General features: G+C 49.2%; 1 pseudogene; it reads left to right on the top strand.

The window, feature by feature from the left end:
* Positions 1–26,326, top strand: part of LOC147415399 (coiled-coil domain-containing protein 13-like) — a 35,308-nt pseudogene that overhangs the window by 8,771 nt on the left and 211 nt on the right.

The raw sequence follows: 26,326 nt of genomic DNA, 5'->3' as shown, positions 1-26,326 counted from the left end.
TGGCTGAGTTTGTGGGTTCTACTTGTTCAGTAGAACTATATGAAGATGTAAAAGATGGGTAAAAAGAAAGCGATGTGGACAGTGGGAGGTATCCATGAAAAATGTTGAGGGATGAGAGAGAAGATCACTGTCTAGACACACTCGTCTTTTTCCATTGGTTGTAGGAAGAGCCAAGACAGCTAAAGTGCAATTCAGTTGCCCACACATGAGCGTAGAAGTCCAGTCTGTGATGTCACTTGACCTCTCAGACATCCCTGCAGGGCTGTTAGACGTGACAGGACAGGCAGTGCTGGCGAGCAGCCGAAGGCCTCCGGGGTACCCTCGGATGCCTCCGAGGGGACTAGACAGCTGGGGGTGGGCAACAAGACCGAGTGTGCAGTCAGTCCCTCCACTCGATGGAGTGTAGGTGTCTGCTGTAGAGTGAGCTAAAGATTAGACTTCCCTGGTCGTATTGACGAGACTCCATTCTTTATAGAGACACCCACGCCGAGAGCAAGGACCGTGTTAATTTGTGAGTCGAATCTCATCCCCTCTGCCTACTTCTTGATGCCTTAAGCTCTGCAAAATGAATTGTGGTGATGGTACCTTCCAAATGCCTCACAAGATGCGCTTTCCCCAGTGGAAAACACTGTCCTTTTACATAATTGTTAGCTCTTTGCTCGTATGAGGACCGAACAATATGTAAATCGTAAGTGTTTTAACATGACTACATTCCCACAAACAAAATGGAAGGTGTGGCCGTTGAGCAATCGCTTGGCAAAGGGTGGTAGATGTAAACAAAGGCTGCAAATGGATGTTTGCAGAAAGCTTCCTTAGGATTTGACCTAGCAGCTGCCACCACTAGCTGAAATGTCTCGTTCTCAGTCCATTGACTGAAAGACTTGATGAGCTGGATAGAAAGGGTGGCCCAACCATTGACTGACTTGCAAAGAAGGGGTGAAGTTGCAGCTGGCTCCGAGTTACACGCCGGGTTTCCCCTGGTATCACTTTAATGAAGAAGCTGCTCCTTACAGCCTTCTTTAATTGGGGCAAATAGTCAAGATTTCCCGCCCACCTCAAAGAATGAAGTCTCAGCCCTTTAAAGCAACACTTCCTGGCCTTTCCAGCTCCAAATTCCCTGCCCTCCCCTCCAGTAAGAAGTCTTTGCAACCTCAACATTGGGCATGATTCAGACCAGGAGGGACTATATGACTGCCTGCCTTTGCTGTGGCAACCAACAGGAGAGATACCCTTCACGGCTTGAGAAATGCTACTTTAGAGCCACCAGCTAAAGAAAATAGCTTTAGCATCGTTACTGAATCTCAGCTATAGGGCTTTAGGTAGTCGTTTCTCCTTTTACATTCCTCTGGTGAGTAGAACTAGGTGCTTTTTATGAAATATCCTGTGATTTTCTTTCAAAATGGGTAAACTGGCATCCAGAATCTAGAGACAGCATCCTGATCTGTACGGTACTGGATTTGCATTTAGGTATATAAACACTTACTTTATGAACCTATGGTGATAAAATCCCCCAGAAGTCTCCACACTTGATAACAGATCCCATCTCAGCGGATCCAGAGACGTTTTCACTGAAGTTATTCCACAGTAAAATAACATGTGCTTCTTTGGGAAGCGTTTCAGGAAAAAAATTATATGCTTTCCTACTGATTGTGTTTAAAAAATCAAGGGGAAAATGAAGTACTTTTTTTTTTTTCTAGAGTAAGTAAACATCCAGGATCATCAAAACCGCTGTTGTACTTTTTTACTAATTACTATTCCATGGAGATGTGCTCTTCACTGTGTTCATTCTATAATAACAATGTTGTGTTTTTTTTTTTTTCCAGCTACAGACAGCCATAGAAAAAATACATTCTCTTGGTGGTGGTGATGCAGGAATCAAGAAATCAATTCTGCAGATGATAGAAGGAAACTTGGTACGAATTGTAATTGAAAAGGGAAAATTTAGTTCTCTCCCATTGCACAGTCCTTTCCTCATGACAAGGATGTACCCGTGTCACTAGTTTTATAACCAATTTGCTCTGTTTGTACCTTCTCTGTGACCCCAAAAACGAGGGAAGGCATTTGCATGGGTCTGGGGAAAAAAGATTCTGCGATCCTGATGGGTCTGTGGATCTTAATCACTTCAGTTTTTCCCTGAGGATTCCGTTCTCCCCAAGTACATTCTTCTCTTCAAAGGCTGAAAGTCCAGAGGTGAAAGCATTGCAAGAAAAATTAACCACAGCCAACTTCAAAGTGATGGAGTATCGTAACCAACTCCAGTCTGCAAAGCAGGAGCTGAAGATGACCCAAAAGGTACTGTTGCAGGACAGAGTCTGTGGCTGGGATCCCGTGCGAGAGGTATATTCTTGGGAAATCAGGAAGCTGCTTTTCTGTTGAGCTTTGATTAACCTCCATGAAGTATTTCAGTGAAGTGTAAGGAGGTAAGAAAATCCAGGGGTGTAGTGGTTGCGTTGGGAAGGCGTGCACGTGGACACACAGCCTTCATGCTCTGCCACCATAGCTGGATGCCTGCGTCCAGTATTTCTTTTGCCACGATGGGCTCAGATTCTTGAAGGTTTATAAGTCCCAGTTCAGCCAAATAGGTTTGTGACTGACTTGCAGCATACGTTCAGGCCCATTCCTCCTTTCCGAAACGCTTGATTGTGTATTGACTTTCAGTGTAGGCTTCGGTCCCGTGGAAGTCAACGGGATTAAAGGCCACACTTGAACTACAGCACATGTTTAAACAACAGTTTGTTGGAGTGACATCCGGCGTAACCTTTTCCTCTTTGATTTGTGATGGATTTTAACGTGTTACTATGTGCTCTGTTTCCTTGGGTTTCATTACTTTGCAGAAGAGACCTGCAATGCGGATCAGAGTAGAGGATATGGTCCTAAAAATAGAACTCTGCTGACCTTTTTATAAAAAATTTAAATGCTCTTCATACTAACTTTAGCTCTCGTTAATGTGGCTGTGTCAGAACTGTGCAAGAGAGATTGGCTCAATTCCTGGTGGCAAGGGTGTGTATTAAGAAAATACCTCTACTCTGTTCCTGTTTCGTTCTGGTTAAGTGTTCATGATATCAAAAATAATATGGAAACCTGTTAGTAACGCTTAGTCAACCTCGGTGACAAACTTGAAATCCTCGTTTTTACAACACTAGCGCAGTTTGACGCCCAGCTGGATGGTACGATTTGACCCTCCCCGTCGGCAGGCAGCAAACCACCGATTCACGTTTTTCAAAACTCAAAGGATATTACTCAAACGTCGAAATACCGAATGACCCACCTCACAAAGTGAAATAATTCACGTTAGCCCAACCCCTCCTAAGCATCAACACCCTGTACCGTGGCAACGATCTGAAAGAGCTTCCATCACGTGGGGTACAGGGGGTCAGATACAGGCGATAAAGAATGGCCCCTGCTTATAGATACAGTGTTTTGTGTTTGCCGCTGGGAAGAGTAGCTTTCCCTCCCCTCTCCCCAACCCGTGTATTTGAGCCTAGCCTTATTGTTGGTGTTCATCCCTTTTTCGTAGCTTTTAGCAAATGAAGTTGGTGACGATGTGAATATTCAAAGTCTCTTGACCAATTCTGGCAGCTGGCGTGGACGAGCCCAGCAAATTCTTGTTCTCCAAAGCAAGGTGAGTTAAGACCCTGCGTGGTGCTGGGTCTGGGATGCTCTTTCTACGTCGAGGTGTTCCCTCAGTTTGAGTTAAAGATACTCTTAGTTCTTCTTTACCTAATTCCTAACATTTGTACCTGCTTATAAGGCATATCCCAGTACTTTGCAGTGCTTACTGCAAATAGATGGCCAGCCTTTTCTCTGTTGAAGGAAGCAACTGTTAGAATAAAACACTTTATGGTAACTTTTATATAGTTTTTTGGTATGTTTATGTCTGTGTGTGCACATATGTGTGGGGAGGTGGGGTGTTAAATTTTAAATATGTGTTGATGTGTCTTTCGGAGTTCCTGCAAACTATTTTAATTAGTCTATTGCAAACATGCAAGTTTCAGTGTTTAAGCTGGGAATCTTTCACATCTTTGTTGAAGGAGAGAGTTCAGGGACCTTGGAGAGCTGTGGCAGCCTAGTTAAAACCCCAGGATGGTTTGAAGGTGCCTCTCTCCACTGAGTGTTGAAGGAGCCCTGCCAGTGTCTGTGCTCTGACTTGGACACCTTTGTTCAGTGCCTAAAGTCAGATGGGAAGAATTGAGGCCAGATAAGTTTTTCAAGTTGTTCCCCCAGGAACTTGAGTAAAATCTTTAACTCTTGAATCTCCTGAAGGGCACAGTCTAGCCGAAATGTCGGCTGGAGACAGGGAGGCAGTTCTGTCTCCATCTTAAATCAAACTTCTCTCAGGCAATTTGATACGTATTTTTCCATTTTTCCGCTGTTTAATTATATGCCAACAAACTTTTGATTTTTGCACTGATTGACTGAATTTTCCCTTGAGCCGATTACATCTTCCTTCCATGAGACCCCCTGGCTGGGATTCATCTGAAGACTGCACGTACTGTACTCTACGGTACTGCAGAAGTTTCTCTCTGAGCCAGCCTCCTCAGGCCCCTTGTGTAGTCAGTGGGGATCTTGTCAATACAGCCACTGAGTCAAAAGGTGCATCCCCTCTTGGGAGGCACCTCCAGAACAGGGCAGAGGAACTGTGCTGTAGCAGTGCCCGTTTCCCTCTACTGACTCTAGAAGAAGTCTGCGGTGAAGAGCTGGGATGCAGGGGCTGAGTTCACTTGGCTGCACCTAAGTGTCTAATGCCAGCCCAGATGCCATAGGGTGTCCCTCTGACCTCTGGTCATCTCTCCAGAGACTTGTAAATCCTGCATCATATGGGTCTCCAGTATCCCAAGACATCTAGACCAGTGCTAGGTACCTGTGTTGAGGCTGATGAACTGTGCCTTGGATTGTGGACATCCTGGATGGTGATTCTGCTACAGACCAAGGTGCTTAAGTGTATAGGGGTGAGTGGGTGTCTGCCCTTTTAGAGGCGATCTAAGGTATTATTCTGTTGCCCACACGTGTTTAGTGGCATTCAGGATGCTTTGGAGTGTCTGCCTGGCCTCCCCACGTGGCTCCAGTAAGGCACAGATCTCCCACATGTCCTGACTCTCCTGTAGGTCTGGTGTCACATCTCCTCCCTGCACAGATGCTGTAGACATCTGCATTTTTGTTAGCAGCTAACAAATTTAAATTTGAAAGAGCAGACACTGCTTTATGTTAGTTAACCACAATAAGGTCAAGAAGTAATATGATGCTACACTCTGAGCTCCTTTTGGTGATGTCCTCTTTGATGCTGGACCACTGTACCCCTGGTAAAGCCTCTGGATGAGTCGTCATTATTGTCCCCTAGGTTCGAGAGCTGGAGAATCAGTTGGGTCAAAACAAGACCAGAACATCACTGAGTGAGATTGATGAGGAATTGCTGGCACTGACTGATCCGAGAAAGTTGTCAGCCCAAAAGAAGAACTTGCTGAAGATTCGCAGCTTGGAAAAAGAAAAGAAAGAAACCTTGGAGGTAAAAAACCTTGAGCTGTGTGGGTATATAGTGTGTAATAACTTGCCTGACCTTCAGGGTGTATGTTACACCCTACCAGGAGACAATGTCAGGAACCCATTTGATCTGCTGGAGGAAGTCCTGCCGTAGTTCACAGACTGAGCAAAGGGCTTCCCCGTGTGTTTTCGGTACCGCACTCTTACGTGGCCAGGCCTGCCTCTGCAGTACAAGGTTTGGTCCTCCCCTCTGCTTCATGATTGGTGTGTCAGATACGTCTGCCTGGCCTGAAATGTGGCCATCTGACAACTGTGCCTGATGGGTGATGTTGGAAAGAGGGAGGGAGGCCCTGGGTTGCAATGCAGCTGGTACTGGCTTTGTACTGAAGGTGGACGCAGAGAAAATCCCTGCTACAGCTGCATCCGAAGGCTGTAGCATCCCTCTCACCCTTTGGCCGTTCTTCATGTGGTGTTAAGTACAAACGTCCCCCTCACACCGCACGTATCTGGGTGGCTGTGGCCTTCTACATTTGAAGAGGATAACGTTGAGAGCGACGCCAGACGCCCTCTAAGAGGCATTCCGAAAATGGGTCCCACCGTTTGTCTGTCACATGGAGTTGCCACAAAAATAAACGGGCAACCGTTGTTGAGGGGTTGAGGGAGGCTATAGCTAGTGGCACACGTGGTAAACCCCGAGGTGGAAAGGATGTGTAGCCCTGTGTCCACAAGAAACCTGGGTAGCTGGGGTCAGCTGCACCTACCCAGGTTAGCAAAGCGCATCTCCCTGTGCTTCTTCACTGTAGTCGCTTCCGTAGAGGCTGCCTGGCACCATCCCGGAGCTTGATTAGCTCCTGCTTTTCTCACCACAGTTTAACTGGGCAACAAAATGAGCAATGGGCTGATGCCCACCTTTCCCTCTTGGCCATGAGAAGGAAAGAGAAGATTTGTGGCTACAGGCACGCAGCACAGGGAAGGCTTTCCTCAATAGCTGTAGCCTGCATGGTTCCACTTGTGCCTTTGTGTTTCAGGCTTCGTTCACAGTAACTTCCCTCGCACTTCTCCGTTACTACTTCACTTCTAGCGTGCTCCCTGGCCGGCTTCATCTGGGTGAAGGCATGGCACAAGGGGCAGCATATGCCAAGGGCAGCTTCTGGGAGACAGTGTGGCATCCCCCCCCTGTATCTGGCTGGAAGAGAGCTTCCCCGTGGAGAATGATGAGGCAAATGAAAAAGCAGGAGCCTACAGAATGAGATTTTAACACAAAATTGTTATTTGCTTCCTGGCATTTACTGAAGCAACCTAGTCCACTCGTATTCCTGAGCAGACAGACCTTTTTTTGATGCTGGCAAGCAGGCAGCGAGTAGTAGCACTTGTAATTTCTACTTGCTTCGGGATGATGGGGTATGCCAGTTCTATTTTTTTTTTAGGTTCTCCCAGGTGCTGGGTGATTCCTTTAGCTCACCAGAGCACCTGGGGCTGGGTGATAGGCTGTCGCTGTCATTTCCCTTGGTGTGTTTGCATCACTGCAGAAACTCAGCGGGGAACGCGATGCTCTCCAAAAAAGTCACGAGGAAGTGAAAAGAAAACTTGAGGCATCGAAAGCCAGGAACAAAGTGCTGTGCAGCGAGGTGAAGACGCTGAAGGAACAGATCGTCACCTTGCTGGAGAAAGGAAAACACGACGATGAGCTCATAGACGCCTTACTGGTACAGTCTTGGCTATTCCTGTTGGTCCCAGCCCCTGCAGATCGGTGATGAAACATGGTGTTGTTTAATGACACGGTGACACAGACAACCTTCAGGTGTACAGGGGCCTGATGAATCAAACTGTGACAAGCGGAGGTTGCCTAGTCAGCCGAAGCCCTTTTGCATCGGGTTGTGTAAAGGCTGCGAGACGGCACCAGGCGTGACACAGTTGCAGCAAAGTGGCTCTAAGCTGCAAGTATCGGAGGAAACGGTTTGCAGCAGCATTGAAGTAGGATTGTCTAGTAGGAAGGGCTTCATTCCTGACTCAGGAAGCTGGACTTTGTCCTGCTTTCAGCTCATTGGGAGATATTTTTTTTCCTTAGAATGCCTGCCGTCTTGCCCTCTCATTTGGTGCGGGACGCAGCCCAAAACGCACGAGCTGAACCCCGTGCACTAAACCACGCGCCCACCCATTCGCAGTAGCTGAGGGGATTTGGCCTCTTCGAAACCAAGAGTTTTAGCAGAGACTCGAGGTGCAGTTATGCTGAAATAAATGGCTGCTCTCATGGTCTTGCGGCATCCTTTCGTCCTGCCATGATTCTAAATAGTCTTCCCCAATTACAATAATAAAAAACCATTAGTGGAAAACATGCCACTTTCTAGTAGGGTTAGTTCTGTGTTTCCTGATCCAGCCCCTCCCAAGTTTCAAATCACATTTCCTTGCTTCTGTACCTCGGTTTTAGCGAAGACATGCTTATGACTAAGCTGGCATTTGCCTTTCTGCCCACCAGGCAGCCGTGGGGAATACGGGTACGGACCAGCAGATTAGGCAGATTGCAGGGGAGCCAAATAACTGTGGTCACTTTTGCACAGCCTGAGCATTCTCACTAAAATTGTTACAGAAAGATGTGAGTTTCCTTGGGAAGGAAGGGTTAACTTGTTTTATCCCTTACATCAAAGAAGCACCTTGCTTGCAGTTGGTTGGCTTGACGGAACAAACTGTCCAACAAGTGTTAGATTTGTCAGTGTGAGAAAAACTCCAAAGCCCGTTGATAAAGCAGCCTAGCCTCATAGCTGTTGTCTCATACATCCCTCATCTTTTACTGCCACTACTGCACAATCTGACTGTGTTCTAATTTCACAAAAAGCACATTGAAAGCTTTACTCGTATCCAATTTATGAAAAAGTCACCTTCTTTGTCAAAGGCCAGCCTTTCGTGCTCTCTTTTCTGCCACACCGAGTAGCAAACCCGCCAGAAAGCTGAATCTCTCAATTGCTCAGGTCTTTTCTACTTGCACCATCCAGTCACTAAAGTCTTGATATGACCCACAGTGGGGATGGACGGTCCTTACCCAGCCACGTGTGTCTGGGCATTGCCCGTAGATGTGCTGTGCAGTCTTCTCAAGGCACAGACGCCACGAGCAAGACAAGGTGATCTCGTGCTTAAAACGTAACGGACCAGATTCTTGGAGCAGCACTAGTGACATCAGCGTGCTTACGCTGAGGAAGGGGCTTGGCAGGGCAGTGGCTTGTCCCAGCATTCCTAAACGGGTGTTTGTCTTGGGGGGTGTAACACCCAAAGAGTCTTAATGATCGTTGTGTACAAAAGTCAGTATCTCACTCTTTGTTTCTGTGTTATCAGAACCAGCAGAAGCAAATGCAGGAGCACCTGAACCAGCAGGATGAGAAGAACAAGGAGTCCCAGCAGATGCTAGGGCAGCACTTGAACAGCGAGGTTCAGAAGCAAAACTGCCTTCTAGAGCAGCTCAGACAGATGGTGGCTGAACGAGAGGCAAAGGTTAAAGAGCTGGAAGAGGAGATTGGGCAACTCGCACTCCAGGTAGAGAGCCAGAAGAAATGAGCTGGAGGAGCGCACGTTGTAATCCTTTGAGATCTATTCCCATTGATCTAACACCCTCAGAGGGCCGTGGTGAGATTTTCAGTCTGTCAGGTCCCTCGGTAATGGGAGCTAGAGCGTTGAACCCAAGGTAAAACTTGGGTTAGGGACACAAACCAGCCATGCTGGCACCAGTAGCGGTGGTGCTGTGCTGCGGGTTCTCGAGCAACACTGTGTGCCCCCTTAGGATTTCATATGAAATTGCAACTTTTTACTGACTTTTGTTGTTTCCATCCTGCAATGGATAGAAACGAAAGAAAAGTTTCTGAGGAAGTCCTGTAACTCAAACCTTCTGGCATGCTCGTAGCAATGATCTTAAGCTGCTGATTAGGCACGGACGCAGCTATTTTCCTTTGAACTGCGTAACTGGTTTTATAACCTGCTCCAACATCAACAGAAGGAATCTGCCCATCAAGGGGACCGTTCAGGAGCTGCTGACCCACCACCTTCTGAACCCTTGGAAGATCCAGGTTTTACTCTGTTTAAGCCTCTGGCATCAGGCAGCAATCAGGTTGGAAGGATTGGATCTGCTCGGTAAGAAGCCCCCAATGTCAATGTTTAAAATGATTGGGAGTTATTCAGAAGCGTGGTTTTCCCAGGCAGTTGGCTCCAACCACAAGTGCTGTGTGCCAACAGCTGTGGCAGCCTGTTTACAGTATATGGGAATCTCTAATCACGTTATCTCGTCGACTTTCGTCCTGGAACAGAGAAAGATACACAGACTTGCAGACATTACTGCATTTGGCATGATGGCAGCGCAGCTAATTCCCTTTCTGCAGCTCAGAGGATGTCTGTGTGGTTAGCTTAAGTGCCTGTGATTCTTCCCTCTTATGAGAAATGGGGCTTCTAATGAGCAGACTTCTGAGAGCAGGGTGGTGAATTAACACACAACGCCATTTTAGGTGAGCACTAAATCACTGGCACGTGATTTAAATCGATCAATGTGCTTTGACTAGGATTTCCTTGCAGAAACGTTGAAAACCCACCGCATCATTTGTTCTTAACAAACGCCCTTTTTAAAGCCGCGCTGAGGACCCTGTGAATCACACTAAGCTCCATACAGCGCTAAATCTGATTTTTGTTTACACGGGTGTGACTCTGGCTCGCTCTGGCTGGGTACAGGGACCATAATACTGCAGTAAGTTATATCCTTTCCTGTTAAAATGCTGCGTTTGTTGTTAAAGAGTTCACGGGTGCAAAGATTTGAGACTGCTCTTCTGAGGAAGGAGGGAATGTTTCATCGAGGTAAAATTGCAGCTGATTTCTTCTCTGTAATTTTAACTCACATTCCACATTACTTTAGGCACTGAATTTGGCTTGTAAATCGTCAGATGTATCCCCGAGTCTAAGTAGAGCTTTACTACAAAATTTAAGAAAAGCTCTTCTCGCTCTTTTTGAGTTAGAGTTAGAGCATCCTGACTTTGTGCCTGCATCTCCACTGCTATACCCCTCTGACTGGCTTTATTCTCCCACCTCTAACTCTGCAGAAGTTGTGCTCTCACGGAGCAAAGCTGCATTTTAGCCACTTTTTTACTTCGTAGGGCTGCTGACGGTAAGCAGGAAGGCAAGTGGGAAAACGAGGTTGGGTAATGGCTTTGTAGAAACCGCTAAGTGCGATGCATAACTGACTGCTTGTGTACGTGGCCGGCACCGCTCGGTCACGAAACCAGCTGACCTGTCAGGTGGGCAACGAGGGAATCTGAGAACTGCAAGAGCCGTTAATGACTTGGTCAGCAGGGCTCACTCCTTCCATTAACTTTAATATGCTGATGAACTCTCTGTTTCATTTTACTTTAGTGAATCATCTTTTCCTATCAGGAAAGATGACATGAAAAATGCTATAAAAAAAAAAGCCCCTCGGAGATGTCGAAATAAAAGTCTGCATTGTTAGACTGGGCCGCTCCTGTCGTTATCAGCCTTCCCTTGATTTTGGGGGTTAACCGCTCCTAGCCTGGAAGGCAGCTCTGCCTCTTCCACAATACGAAGGCTTTATCCTCTGTTAGCTGCAGCCTAAAGGCAAGGAAACGTGGAGGACTTGCCTTGAGGCAGCGGAGCTCAAGTTTGGAAAACTTGAATTTTACCTCCCGAGCGCACGTGTCATTATGCATAAAACTCATCCAGAGTGGAGGTGATACTCTCGTGTTACCAGTTCACTCCTCCTCTTGCAGCAGTAAGCCTGACAGCTCTTCCTGAGCGTCTCCACAAAGCAGAAGGGTTCAGAAAACTGTATAAAGGTACTTTTAAAGGGCATTTGGAAAGAAAAGCTGCGCACGTGGCTGCAGAGCAGGGGTTCTGTTGGTTGTGAAAGCACGTAAAACATGCACAGTAACCTGTGCTTGTCCCTCATCCTAGTGGGGGAAGGTGCAAGATGAGGGTGCTCCCTGCCAGGGTCTGAGGCAGCAGAGCAGCAGTGGCCGCCTGTGTGGCCGCGTGCTCAGCTGGAGCCAAGCGGGATCGAGAGAAATTCCTGCTCACGAGCTGCTGTGGGGCTACTCTGTGCCGTGGAGCTCCTCCAGGCCGGTCTGGAGGGCCAGCAAAGTATCCCCAGAAGCGCAGAGCTCGAACGCTGCGCGGTAGTTTTTGCCTAAAACGGAGACACGAGGTGTTTTTGCAGCAGTGTTTTGGAGTCGGGGAGCAAGCTGAGCTATTGTGTATGCAGAGCCGGAGTGATACCCACTTAGGAGGCTCTGGGAGATTTTTCCCTACAAGGCAGCAATAAACACAGACACTGGAAAAGGTCCGGAGTTCTTGGACGACTGCCCTCTGGAGAGCTCAGGGCTTCACAAAGCTTTCTTCCTCCCAGCACAGTGTCCAAGATGGGCCATACGCTTGTCGAGTCCGCCGCCACGCAGCCTTTCCTTCCCGGTACTAACCTCACGCCTGGAAGGTACGTGCATCAACTTCCTCGAAAACACGGGAGGTTTCCCGCCACGCTCCGCGAGCTGCTGGCAAACCTTGTCCGTGTCTGCCTTGGTGCTGTGAACAGCTTCTTTCACCGTCCTTTCCTACCTGCTGCCAAAGGCTCTAATGTCTTCTTGCTGTCTTAATTTTTTAATCGATTTCTAGTTTTATTTCCCCATAAATCCCATTTTTCCCTTTTTACCCCCAGTCACCACGTTTTCTCCTGCTTTTTGCTCTAAAGGACATATTCCTGAATACTCCTGCAGGGAGAGATGGGAGAAGTGATGAAGTACATAATAATGGGATGCGTGGGAAAACTGCCCCTTCCTTTCGTCAGGTATCAGGCACAAGAACAGCCGTTGTACTGATGCTGCCTGAAGCCTTTCAGTGGGAGAAAATCAACAGCGTGCCGCTTAAAGGCTTAGCTTTTGGAGAGCCCACGTACAGGCTTGTTTTACTTGGGCAGTAGCAAAGGGAGGAGAGTCAGCGATCGTGGCTTGCTCAGGGGTGGAAGTTTGGTTTCAGGGGTGATGGGAAGGGGAAGCCTCCTTGCGAGGGAAAACCCCTTTCTAGTGAAACTCACAGTGGCTTTATTTCCAAATCTTTCTCTTTCCTTTATTGCAGCGTAGAGATTGGTGCTGGGGGGAGGTAGGGAGCCTGGCTCTGCATTCTAGCTTAGTCTTCAGACGAGTGTATTTTGATAGGGTTTTCAAATCCCCTCTTTGTTTCATTTCTTTTGTTGCTGAAATGGGAAACAAACTCTCTACGCTTCTGCTGCTTTTAGGCTCGCTGGCGCTGACAGCCCGGATTTGGAGGTGCTGCAGACGCAGGTCACAGAGCACAAGGCGCTCTGCCAGGCTGCTGAAGTGGAACGGAACAGGCTCCTGGAGCTGGTCACTGTGCTGCAGAAAAGGTAGAGGCTGATTCCGCCAGGATCCTTTGTGGGATGCTGCGATGACGGAGCGCTTGGGACGTGGGAGAGGCTGTACGGTGCACCCCCACGCTGCCAGCGTGAGCTTTTCCCTCAAGAGGGGCTTTTAAATTTTTTCTGCTCAATTTCCCCGCCTAGTTGATGATTCATTTTTATTATTATTATTCTTTTAGAACAAAGGACAGAGAAAACAGTGTCGTCTTCAAGCTTGCTGCACCTAGATAAAACTAAAATTCGTGTGTTTATGTGTGTGGTCTGATTTAGGCAGCAATATTATTCATCAGGAGTAAATACTGTAATTATAGTTACAATCTGACTTCTGTTCCAGATTCACACTCTTTTAAGTTTCGCTGTATCCTCTTTTAAATGAATTCCTTCTGGTTTAACTGAAGCATAGCAGTGATTTCTTTTTTTTCTTTTCTATTACTCAGTTCAATTTAAGATGGTGTTAAAAGCCAGTTTTAGGAGGGCAGGAAGCAAAGTCTTTTCTGTCTACATACCTTCTAGCTACTGCTTTTTTTCGCAGTTAGAGTACGTATATTATTAGATTCCCAAATCTGCGTTACAGCCTGTGGGAAGGTATGTGTTTGTCTGTGCACTTTTGAATACAACAGGCCCTATTTGCTTGCGTGATTTTACGCTAGTTACCATTCCTTGCTTGTCTGGCTTTTGTGCCGTACAATTCATCGCAGTCAGGAAAACACGTTTTTTGGTAACTGTGGTAAAGGTATCATCCCCTGTGCTTTTAAGGGCTAAATCCTGGAAATACAAACGGGGAGACTTTTATTCCTGTTTGTAAGTCCGGTGAGTGTAATAGAGCTATGCAATTAGAGGAGGATGGAGGTGTGAGTGATGGCTGAAATGGGGCCATCACAAACCTGGGGTCATGGAGAGCGTGGAGTCAATGAAATGCAGAGTCGCTTGTAAAACGTACCGCAGACTGATGATTCAGCACCTCCACAGTTACGGCACATTTATCAAGAGCTCCTGCAGGTAAAGTAAATTCCGTGAGACCGCGTGCAATAACTCTTGGAGGACCTCAGGATAATAGAGCACCCGGTCACATTTCAACGTGAATATGTGTAAAAAAAAAAAAATGGTGCATTCCTCCTCTTCCCCTGTCAGAGCGTGGGGCAGCGAAGCTCAAGCAGTGCACGTAGTGCTTAAGTCAAGAGAGGAGCACTGGGAAGGGTTACACGAGTGGTGGTTTTGAACAGCAGCTGCCAGGATTTAGGACGGGGCTGCACAGTCACTGCGGAGCAGAACGTAAAGGGTTCAGAGGATCGGGCCCTGCTGGGGGAAGGGGAAGAGCCAGAGGAACGTTTTAGTTTGTTATTCATATTGGCAGAAGATTTAATAAAAACCAGCTAGCCTTGTCGTTTTTCCTCCGCTGGTTGTGGATGCTGGGGGAAGACCTGGTCAAGTGAAAGTTTAGTGACTTCAGAACCACCGAGGGAAACACAATTTCTCATAGCACGTCACCAGTCTGGTAATTTGCTGCCACAGGAGGTCAGAGTCTTGCCTGTAGCTAGATTTTTAAGATAGCGATATAATTTTATCACAGTCGTAATATTTTTTCTTTAGCTATGCCAACTAGGAGGGAAATAAGACTGGTCCAGCCTTTTGATTCAGGGATTAGTCAGCTGTCACCCGTGGGGTCAAGAAGGAAATTCCTTTATTCTGCACTATACCACACAGCGAGTCAATTCAGGTTTCTCTCTAGCTTTAAACTCCTTTAAATCATTTGGTACCAGGAGATGCACCACTGACTGCAGCTGTGGGCGCATGTCAAATTTTTTGTAGTTGCTTTTCTAAGATGTTTTTTTGGGGTGAATTGAGGCACTTTGCCCCTCTGCTCTGTGCTGCAGCGTGAACCATCCGTTTCTTTTCCACTCACTCCCTTCCACAGTAGTGTCTAAGGGCCACGTTTATTAAAAGCAACGTCAAGTTTCTTTTCTTTCTTGCAGATAACTGACGCAAAACAGCTAAATACGAGACAGCGGTTTTATAAACTATTTTCCTTCCAAATTTTCCCGGAGTGTTTAAAAAAACCCCACAGTTTATGATTCCTGTAATAAAAGATCTCTCCTCAGCAATCTGCAGCTTGCCTGCTCGTCTGAGTGGTCAGTTCACCCGAGTAGCCAGTGTTAAGGGACCTGGGCAACTTCCATTCACTGTACTCACTAGTTAAGTCTGGTGGGCAAATCTGGAGGATGACATCTGGAACAATTGTGCTGGGATTTCTGCCTGTGGATGCATGGAAAATTCTCCTTTTCCCTCTGTTGGGAGCTGTGCAGCCTGAAGGATTGAGTATCAAGACTGACTGATGCTTGCTAGTCGTGAAATAAATAAGCTGAACCACCTTTTTTTGCCCATCAGGGTGGAGGAAGGCAGCGACAAAGCCTTAGAAGCTGAGAAGAGGCTTCAGGAAGAGCGGCGGCGATGTGTCGTGTTGGAACAGCAGCTTGAAAAACTGCAAAAGGACCCAGGGAGGAACAGGAGCGCACAGAAACCCCCCCTGAGGAGCAAAGCAGGTGAGGTGGAGCCCTTATCTGCACCTATGTCCCCCGTCCCACCGTGGTTAATGGACAGCAACAACATTTGGACTCTTTTATCTGTCAAACCTACACAAGGGCTTGAACTTACACACCGCGATTTGGACCGACTCAGGCCAGTGGGCCAAGCCAGGAGGTGAAATCCTGGCCGCACTTAGTTGAAGAGGATTTTGTCACAGATTTAAGTAGGAGCAGGACTTTTGCAACGTGTTTTCTTCCACGGGATCACAGTCTACAGAGCAAACTTGACACTGCTCTGTGTTGCCGCCGTGCCCACTGCTGTGTTCCCTGTGCACTTCTGCCCGAGAGATTCATCTGAAGGTTAAGAGCAGAATTAAAAGGACGCATCCCAATTTAAGGCCTGTCAGTGTCGATGAAAAACTATTGCTGGTGATGAAGTAATTAGATCTGGTGTAATTTATTATCCCATGAACGGGATAATCTCTCGCTATAAATATGAAAGCCTCACTAGCATAGTTAAAGGAGAAGAATTCATGGTGGATGTTAAATTTTTATTTCCCTGATCAGATCCTTTTATTGCTTAAGGACTCTGATTCTGTAAAACATCTAATCCAATAAAATGGCACATATTCTTAAGGAAACTTTTCCAGGGCTTTCCCTTTTTATATGTCATGAAGACTTTAAATGCCAGGGTGTGAACAGTAGGAAGAGGAATTTCAATTTGGCAAATACTAGGATGCCGTCAGGCTGAGTTACGGTGATGAGAGAGGTCACGAGCCTCGTCAGAGACCCTTGTACAGGCTCTTGCCCTGCCCCACGCTGAAATGCGTCCTCTTGGGCCGTAGGGGACTGCGCTGCAGCTCAGCAGATGCGTGGCACGGCTCTCCCTCGTGACTCCATGCAGCACTGCAGTGTGTGCTCATGCTGCCTCGTCACCTTAGAGCTGACCTGTACTGAGCACTAGGAGCAGTCCTCTCCTCCTCCTCCTCCTCCACTGGTGTCTCATTTCTCCTCAGGCGTGGGTCAGGCTCTAACTGCACTGCATTTCTTTGCCTCTCCCACCCTAGTGCCCTCAGTTACGTGCATGTTTGACAGTAAGTTCTCTCCGGAGCAGGACCGTGATGCCAGTGATCCCAGGTTGTCACTCACTATGATCCCAATTCGTTCAGGAGAGCTGGGGTCTCCAGTGTAACATCCACCCGGCGTTCAGGACCTCCAGGGAAGTGCTGCCATGCACCCATCCAGCGTGTCGAGAGCATTAGGTGTACAGGAACAGGATTCAGAGGAGTTTTTCTGCGAGCACTGATTTTTTAGAGCTGTCTTACCTGTATTAACCAAGAGCCTGACAGCAGAGGAGGTAGTGCAGAAAAACTTAGATCCTAAGAGAAACCTGGTGCTGAGAAACCAAGTGCTGCAGCCTTTGGCCTTTAGGATAGAGGACATTCACCTTGATAAGAGAGCTTGGGCCTCACCTTGTGGGATGCCCTTTGTGATTCCCGGGAGGGTTTGGAGGTGAGAGGCTTTGGAGCCCTGATACGGTTCTGCAGGTGCCCAGAGGAAGAAATCCAGGTGTGTGCAGGGACAGGCAGTAGCCAGACGAGAGTGGTGGGAACGCAGCTCCCAGTGGTTCACTTTTTACTCACCCCATGCCTTCAGCAGTGTGGTGGGAGCATGTTGGTGCTGTCTTCTAGAGGAGAATTTCACTGAATTTTTGAGAGCTCAGACTTTTATACCACCTGGCAGCGCAAAGCGTTGATGTATTGGTCTGTTCTCATACATGCACTCCGCTTAGATTTCCCTCGCAGCCTCCGAGAGGTAACAGCGCTGAACCCTCCAGAGCCTGAGCTGTTTTGGTCACGTTGTTGTGCTGCAGCAACCGTTTGATAACTCACCTCTGGGAGACTGGCATTTCGTAGCTGGAGGCAGCAGGCTGTTCTTACCAGCTGACAGGTTCCTTCCTACTCAATATTTAGTTCATTAGTCTTGTCTGCTGAAGGGCTAAAAGCAAAGGTTGAAAAGGATTGGCAGTAAGAGTAAGGAGAAGAAATCCTCTCTAAGTTTGTAAGATGAGTAGGTAAAAATCTATTTCACCGCCCTTCTTTGAAGAGAGCTCAGCCCTTTGTGAGGTGCCAAAAGTCTCTGGAGTTTGCTCAAGAAATGAGTCTCCAAGTCTGGAATGCACCTCTTCAGCAGAGCATGTAGGTTATCTAAATGCCTTCGTGCCAGATAGTTGAGGAAATAAGAAGGAATGAAAAGATCGAATATGAAATAGAGACTAGAGAACCCGCTAATTAACATAATATTTTCTTTTCTTTCTGAAAGGGCAAAATTGGAGAGAGCTGATCTAATTGCTAATCTAATGCTTCTAGTCTCTTCAATTCAAGGGAAGCAGATAATGAAGCTGAGTAGCTAGAAACAACCCAGTTGTGTTTTCAAATTATTCATGCTTTTCAGGGGTTTTTTTCTGTCTTACCCAAATTTCTAATTAGCAAAGAATAATCCCAGAAGAGAATAGGTAAGTAACGGCAGGTTTTCCTCAGTCCTGTAAAACACCACCTCGAGATCAAAAGCGATCAACAGAGCCTTTTCTTCTCGCGTGTTTCTGTCCAAGTCCAATACTTTCTGACCCGGTTCTTTTAGGTATTCCACACGAGGAGGATTTAGCGTTTTAATAGCGAATTTATTCCTTGGAAGGTATTTGATGTGGGATCTTAGTTTGGAAAAGTGATACAGCAGTGTAGTGCAATCACAAGAGTACGATACAGCAGTTGTGATATGCACTTGAATCACAAGGTAAATACGACTCCCATGACCAGCCTGGATGCTCACCATCGTGACACGGGGTGTCCCCAGTTGCCGGAAAGGAATACATGGGTTGAAGCCAGGTCAAACCAGTTTTCTTCCAAGTTCATGTTGCTGGTGGGTTGATTTTTATGCTCTCTGTTGGGCTGAACCACGTGCACGCTTCCCTCGCGTTGGTCTGGCTGGCTCAAGGCTCTGTTGGTCGTTTTAGGGAAGCCCATTCCCATTTACTCGACTGATCAGCCCTTTGTCTGCAGCAAAGACCACCCTCCGGCCCCCTTGCTGTTGGTTGGGGGAGTTCAGCATCCTCTACAATGGCTGTGGTCACTCTCTACCTTCTTTTCTGAGCTTCCTGAGCCCATCGTCCTTGCCTGTCTCCTCTGAGCCTTCTTCCCTTGCAGGCGTTCACTGGCCGACCCCAGGGTTTTTGCTCCTCCCATCCCAGCAGTAAATTCGAATCGTATTTTCCCTATAACCCTGAAAAAAGGTCCCGTGTCCCTTTGAAATGAGGGGAGCATTCCTGAATCAGAACCTTAGGTTGAAGTACACGTTGAAGTGCTTTCCTGCACTTACCCTGGGCAGTGTTTGTGCTGGGGGTCAAAACAGAAGCGTGTGCCACACGCAAACGTTATCACGGGCATTCGGGAGGCAACACAACGACAAGATAAACATTAAAATAATCCTTTTCAACTGTTTCTCTCATCCATTTTTTTTCGCCACTTAAATATTTTGGATTTTTTTCTGCTCTAAACAGGTAGGCACACACATTCCTGCGTTTAGCCCTGCAGTGCAAACTCATCGTGTTTGCGTTTTGCTGAAAGGAGATTAAAATAAAAGCCTGTCCTATACATTTGCGGTATCTTCATGGATATACATAGAACTTAACAGATTCCTTAGCACTGATTCACCGTTTCCTGATATTTACTCAGTGCGCTACCCGTGAAAATGTTTTCCTAAAACTCCATGTCGTGATTAAATCGACAGGCCCGTCTGCGAGTCACTCCAGGCTCCCCTTGACTGTGGGTGGCAGGAAGGAGCCCTCTGCAGCCCAGCACTCCAAGTTGCCTCTGGAATCGTAGGTAGAGGAGCTGAGCACAAGGTACGGTTTCCCTCTTTCCGTGCTGGGTTACCTACAATAGCTACAATTCATGGCTGTCCTTCCAGCAGTGGCACTACCTGCACCCGCTCCTCAGAAGAGAAAACCTAGCAAACTCTGTAGAAACGGCAGATCCTCTGGTTTGAGTTTGTCTAGGTTGTCCTTACACAAATTTCCTCGTAATTATACCGATATCCAGAAGAGTTAAGCTAATGCAAGTATTAAGCAACACAAAACACGTGCAAGGACGACGCCTTTTTTTTTTTCCCTTTTCTTTCCTTGTGCGTCGATTGCAAGCTTGTTAGTGAAAATAAAATGACAATCTTTAACAAAACAGATCTGAAAAGTATCTTGGTCATCTAATACCCTGTCTCAAAGAGAGAAGGACCAAGCGTTAAGTCTGCTCTTTCTCATGCCTGTCATAAAACGAGCAGAGAGCATGTGTTTCTCTGTTTTCTCCCCCAGAGCTGAAGCACTGTTCTAATTTGCTTTGAAGCTCCGCAGCTCACATGAAAGTTTCCCTTTTGTTTCCTCGTAGGCTTGTGATCCAGCTGGCTGAGAACGAAGCTCTGAAGGATGCTTTGGAGGCTGCTGGGAGAAAGAAAGAGGAAGACTTTAAACTGTTTCAAGACACAATGGACCAAGTGAAGGACATCTTTCTACAGGCCATTCGGCAGCAGAAACAGCAGAAGAGTTAAACAAGAGATTCAGAGTCCTTTGGGCTGCAAAGCAGGGACAGAGAGCTCCGGCATCGTGCCCGTGGTTTGAAATGCAGTGGCAGTGTAGTTTTGCAGCCTCGGATCGTGTCATTTCTTTAGCGTCCGCAGGCGAGGATGAGAAATGGAGAGGAAACACAGAAAGAGGGAAGGTTCTGTGTGTCAGCAAGCTTTGCCTGTTAAGAGCCAGCGAGCAGCTGGCTCCCAGGCTGCACATGCCGCAGGTTTCGGAAGCTGCAATTCCGCAGTGTGATTTTTGGGGGGGGGTGGGGGCAAGACTCCCCCCGCGTAGTTTCAACAGAATTTCCCTCGAGAGGGCTCAATATTGAATATGCTGCTGCCTTTATCAGCGCCTAAAGGCATTCGCTAAACCAAAGTTATGCCAGCTCCCTTCCAAAGTCAGGCCAGGAGCAAACTGAATGCTGGTTTTTATCAGCACGCTGACACCTGCCTGTCTCAGCTCTCTGCAGGGCTTAAGTGCCGAGGGAGTGGGTTAGCCTGGCCTGTGAATACCACAAGGGAACTTCGGGGGGGCCTCCACTCACCATTCCAACCTGCTTCTTTGCTTGACCATACTGGCAGCAGAGTTTTCTGAAACTCAGTGGAGTTTCCACTGAAACCTGTGCAGATTACCTCTGCCATCAGTCAGACCTCCCTTAAATCCAGCTCCTTCCGTACGACAACTTGCCATCCGGGTTATGAACTCCCTATTTTTGCATTCATCCGTCAGGCAGGTCTTGTTCTCGCTAGGAAGAACCGCTAACAGAACGCAGGCAGGTCCTCCACGCAGTAGCGGAGGGACTTTTGGAGGTGCTGGAAGCCCTTGCCTCTCCGTCCTTTTCTCTTGCAGCACGGGGAGAACCCCAAGAGCAAGCTAATGAGGCGTTAACATGCAGCCTGCCAGCGGAGGGCTAGCCTTGGGGATGACAAGCAAATGGATCCTCGGTGGAACGGCTTGAAAGCTTTTCTTTTCCTGCTTTGCTCTGTCAGCCTCTTTTTGTGAGCGTGGAGTGGGTCAGACTTTAACCCCAGCTGCTCCCTTCCCCAGAACGGCGACTGCGTCCTGACTCCACCAAGGCAGGGTGGAAAAAGAGAGCAGGAGTCGCTCCAGAGGCGGTGAGGGTGGTGTCGTCCCTGGCTTTTTTCCCTGCTTAAGTCTCTCTTCAAACAGTTCATGGAATCTGATGGAGGAGGTCACGGAGCCGAGGATAAACTCAGCACCTGCGGGTTAACCCTCCCTGTGCTTAACAGCCCTGCTCTGCTTCCCCAGCGCTGGCCTGGAGCTCAGCAAAGCCACCAGGTGTTTCTCCCGGGACCAAAAGGGTCCATTGCCCTATTCCTCCGGCTCACCCTGCCGGTAGCATCCCAGGAAAAGGCATCTTGAACCTGCAGTCCTCCCGGTGACCTCGAGGAATCGTAAATCCTCGAGCGAGAGACCGACAGAGTCTCACTCAGGTGAGCTGCGGCTCGTCTCTGTTCAGCTCCGTCCTGATGATCACGTAGCGTGGGCTAGGGCGAGCAGACCAACGAAATCAGGTATTTGAAGGACCTGCATTCGCGAGTCGAAAAGCTGCCTGAGCTGTGGCAGAGGTGGGGAGCTTTTGCTATGCCGTGCCTGCTAAATTCAGGCTGGTAGCTTGGAGCTGGAGATTCTGGTTTCGCCTGCGCAGCGGTGTGAATCAATAATGTTTTCACAGGAGTGCAGGAGAGGCAATCTGCCTCTCTGTCCTTTCTAATGCATGCCCAGCGTTTGCCTCCTGTTCTGTGACGAAGCAGTGAAGTTCCTGCCACTCCCCAGCAAAATTCTTCCTGGGGTGGCTGTGAATCAAGGCAGGAAAGGCAGATAAGGACCTGGGAGTGCTAGGTGTTAGCATATGGCTCGCTAGCACACGGTGCAAACCTCTTCTCAAGTGCTGCAACCCTCATTTCTTTAAACATACGCTTGTCTGGGGTCGCACAGAAGCGTTTTCTCTAGTTTTTTTTTCTGCACAAACACACAGCACCGCCACACGCCTGGACAAAGAAGGAACTAAAGGCACTGTAAAACAGTTCATTTGGAGAGCCCGTGCCTGTAAGTAACTGCTTCTCATGGGAATGTGCAACCTCTCTCCCGTCACAGAGCAGTGGAGGGGTCTGAACACGGCCCAGATTGTCCAGGTCTTCTCAGTTTTCACCTTAGTTTTGAAATAAATTCCCTCTGCGCTTCCACAGAGTGACCCTCCTCCACATGCTGAATTCGAATGCTGACTCTTGCAGCAACTGCTTCCCCGTTTCCGAGGTATGAGACCGATTTTCTTGCAGTGCGTGTCGTTTGGTTGCTGAATGTTAAGAAACCCTGACAGATTTTGGAAGCGGCAGCCCCAGTTCAGCTGGCTGCAGCAGCCCCACGTCCCCCAGCCCATCACTCAGAGAAGAAAATCAGTGAAAATACTTTTCTCCCTGCCTGCACAAACGCATACCACTGGTCCTCAGCCAGCTGAATCTCTCCAGCACGCTTGTGCTGTTTGAGCTACACCATTTCTTTCAGGGATGTAACTGGGCTTGGTCTGAAACCTCCACAACCCCCTGTTTTCCTTGGAAGGTTGTCCTTGTGGAAAAAAAAATCCCGTGCTTTGCTTTCTCACTTGAATTTCTCTGGCTGCAGTTTGCAGCCAGTCATCGTTACGCCTTCCTCTGCTAGATAAAAGCGGCGTGAGCCCCCAGCGCTTCCTCACTGGGACAGCCTTCATCCGCTGTAAAGTCACATCCCAGGCCACGTTTTGATAAGCTCTGAGTTTTTCCAGCCTCTCATTGCAGCTACTGGTGGCGACAGGTTAGTGGTGACAACGCTCGGCACCGCTGGCACAGCCTGGTGGCTGCAGTTAAGCTGTGAGGAACAGCATCAGGTGAATTTTGCTGCAAGTATTTGAGGCTACGGACACTCCTTGTGTGGAATTGGACGGGTTTTAGCTAATGTACGGTCCGAATATGAGTCCTCCCAACACTTGGGCTGAGCCAAAGGTTGTCTCCTGCCCTGGAGCTGGGCAGAGCCCTTCCACAAAGCAGCCATAAAGTGCCTGACGGATGCATCCCATTTTTAAAAACTACAGCTGACCCGCGGGGAATAAACGACCTTTGATGAATCGTCATCGTTTTCCTTGCGAAGAGCCGGCGCGGCAGGAGCGCGGCTTTCCAGGCGGGCCGGGCCGTGAATTAAGTTGCATTAGTGCGGTTAAATATAGACGGTGCCGCCACGGGCGAGCTCTCCCTGCCCTGGGCTCCGCTCGGCCGAGTGGCCCAGGACCAGCCAGCAGGTCACAGCCCATCCCACCGTAACGGCTCCCGTTTGGAGCCGTAGTGATCTGCGCAAGAATTCCGCCATCCCAGTGGATTGTGGAGCAGGTCTGGTTATTACAGCCCTGCAGCGCTGGGTGCAGCGAGGGTCCGGTGCCCTAAGGATGCTGCACCCCGAGCCGCGGGCGTTGCCTCCTATTTAAAGCAACAAAACTGACGTATTTCCATATTTATCACTCTGTCCCGCTTCGGATGTCAATTAGATCTCTTCCCCCTCGCGCAGGCGCAGTCTTCCCCTTCGGGGGTCTTTTGGTGGTCTCGGGGAGGGAGTAAGAGTTCTTCGATGGTCTTCATCACGATTGTCCCATTGAACCCATCCTCCAGAGTGGGCGGTTCAGGGGCAGCTGGGCAGGGTCTCCCCCCGCGACCACAGCTCAAGGCGACATCCCCCTCCGTGGTCACGGTCTGTGGCACAAAGACAATTCCTCCCCCGTCCCCATCTCACCTAAAACACTGAAGCCGGCCTTGGAGGGATCAAGACCCTACTGGAGCACAATGAAGCAGGCCTTGGAGGGATCAAGACCCTACTGAAGCCCTGCCAAGGGGCAGGGGGTTACACTCTTGTTTACCAAAGACAAGGCTAGCGAGCTAACATTGCAGAGACTAAAGCGTATCACGTATTTCAAAAAGACTATTTTCAGATATTTTCTGCTTTCCCGTATCAGTAGATTGGGGCTGCGGGTGGCTCGCGCCCTCCCCGAGGCTCCAAAGCGCGACGGAGGTGCGAGGAGGAGACAGATTGCAGGCCGAAACGGGGGGAAAAGCTGGTGGCAAAGGGCAACTCGCTTGGAAATTGCTTTGCCAACCCCTCCGGCAGCCGCAGCCCAGCAGCTGCTTCTGCCCTGCAAGCCGCAGGGCCCTCGCCCCGTGCTTGACAAAAGCGACGAGGTTCGGCTTTAAATGGAAAAACACCCCAGCGAGAGCGCCTCCCCCCCCCCCCCCCCGTGCTCTAAATTAAGCCACGACTGAGCCCAGAGGAGTGTTGGGTTTCTCCCTTCATCCTCTCCCCTCCGAGCCCCCGCGGGACAGGGCGGCCTCGCTCGACAAATGCCACCTCGATCCCCACGCGTCTCCCCTTACAGCTCCGAAACCCATCCGCAGGCAGGGGGTGACGTCCTGGGCTTTGGAGCAGCTCATGAGCCAGAAGAGTTCTCTGCGGGGCACGGCGAGAGGAGGAGCGGGGTCCTCCCGCGGCGGCGTTGACCTAATTGGGGCATTTTTGCTTTCGAGAGCGGGAGGGGATCGTGAGGAGAGGAGCTGAAGGCAGTTGGCAGCTGGGTTGTCCCCGCCAGGTGGTGGGAGCCTTCTTCAGAGGTTTTTTCTTTTTCCTCCAGGGTGGTGGCAGGAGGTCCTGGGATGTTTGATGGGGTTGGCGTGTGCCATGGGGGACAGGCAGAGCCCTTCTGGGGGTGATCATGGATGGATGGATGGATGGATGGGGCACACATCCACCTCTCCTGAGCTGCCCTGCTAGCAGGGAGGGGCCTGCCGAGGTCCTGGTGGGGTTGGCGTGTTCCCAACATGGGGAACCCGATGGGGCAACCTAAGGCAGCACAAAACACCCCGTGTGGGTTATTATAACCCTCTCGCCTTCCAGTTCCTCCCAGCTCCATCAGCCCAGGGCAGGAGCAAGCAGCCAGCAGGAGGCTCCTTTGGCGTCCCCATCGCCAAGGCGTGCCGTGCCTTGCTGGGACGGAGCCAAGCGCCTTTCCTCGAACCCCGCCACCTTCCCTGCTCCCTTTCTCAGACACCAAAGAGGGGCCTGGCCTCAGCTCCTCTGCCACAACTTCCAGCAACCCACCAAAGGTTTGGGGAAAAAAAAAACCAAACAACTACCTTTAAAACCAGCTCGCAGCCATAAACAGCCCTTCGTCGTAAAGCAGCGGCACGGGGGCAATAAAACACGGAGGCGTCCCCTGTGCAGCGGAAGGCGCGCTGGTCACATTAAAAATAAATCTTCTTATATTAGAAATGAAGAGCGGGGGGGGGGGGGGTTTATTCTAATTTATTTTTATAATATCTATAAATTAAAGCTAAATGATTTTTATCACCGCAGTTCCCAGAGCCTCATGAAAAACCGCCGCCCAGCCCTCCACCTACGTTGCACTTTCAATCCAGCAAGATAACAAATTACTCAGGATTAAAAGGAAAAATGGAAAAGAAAAATTCAGCATCAGCCCATAACTCTCTGGATACCAGTGCCCAGCAGGAGCAGCACGATGGGGCCGTGATCCTCCTGCCCTCCGGGACCCGCTCCCTGGAGCCCCCCTTGGCGTCCCGCGTGTCCCCAAAAACGAGATCCCCACCGCCTCCAGCCCCGTGGCTACACAACGGGGCCCATTGTGCTTCCAGCACTCGGCGAGAAGGATTTCGGGGCTGGTTTTGGTTTCTGCGTGGGGGGTGAGTGGGTTTGGGAGGCAGGGAAGGTGACAGGGACCTGTCGGTCCCTCGGTGCCCCTTTGCTCGTTGCCTTCCATCGCGGCGAGCCGACGTCCGTCCGTCTGCACCCGCTGGTGGGGGGGACGGACACGATTTTCCCTCCTGCCGAGGCTCCTTGGCCGGTGGCCATAATCCCCTGCCCTCCACAAGGGCACAGTCGTGTCTCGCTGCGCTTATCTGCACCAACCTCTTAATTACTCCGCCTCGAAGCACACAGTCAATTAGGCCGAGGTCTGAAGAGCCAAAGTCCCTGGGTAGGGACGGAGCTGCGGCAGGAGGAGGAAGGCTGGAGCTCCGGGGCATCCGAGGGGCAGGCAGCCAAATCCTGCCCCGGCTGCTGCAAATTAAAGTGGCTCGTTAGGTGCTGAAGGTGGTGGCCGTACAGCCATCGCCGAGGCTTTCTACGGAGAGCTTCTCTCTCTGCACATCGAGTGAAAAACGCTGGTAGCCTTTTCGTTGGTGGGCAATGCGCCAGCAAAGCTGGGCTGGCCCAAGGGGCTCCCATTCTGGAGATCCTCCCCCTGGAGCCCCA

This window comes from Leptosomus discolor, chromosome 6, assembly GCF_034619465.1.
Source record: "Leptosomus discolor isolate bLepDis1 chromosome 6, bLepDis1.hap2, whole genome shotgun sequence".
In the NCBI taxonomy this organism is placed as follows: Eukaryota; Metazoa; Chordata; class Aves; order Leptosomiformes; family Leptosomidae; genus Leptosomus; species Leptosomus discolor.
The sequence above is the reverse complement of the archived record's forward strand: the minus strand, read 5'-3'. Positions and strand labels throughout refer to the sequence as shown.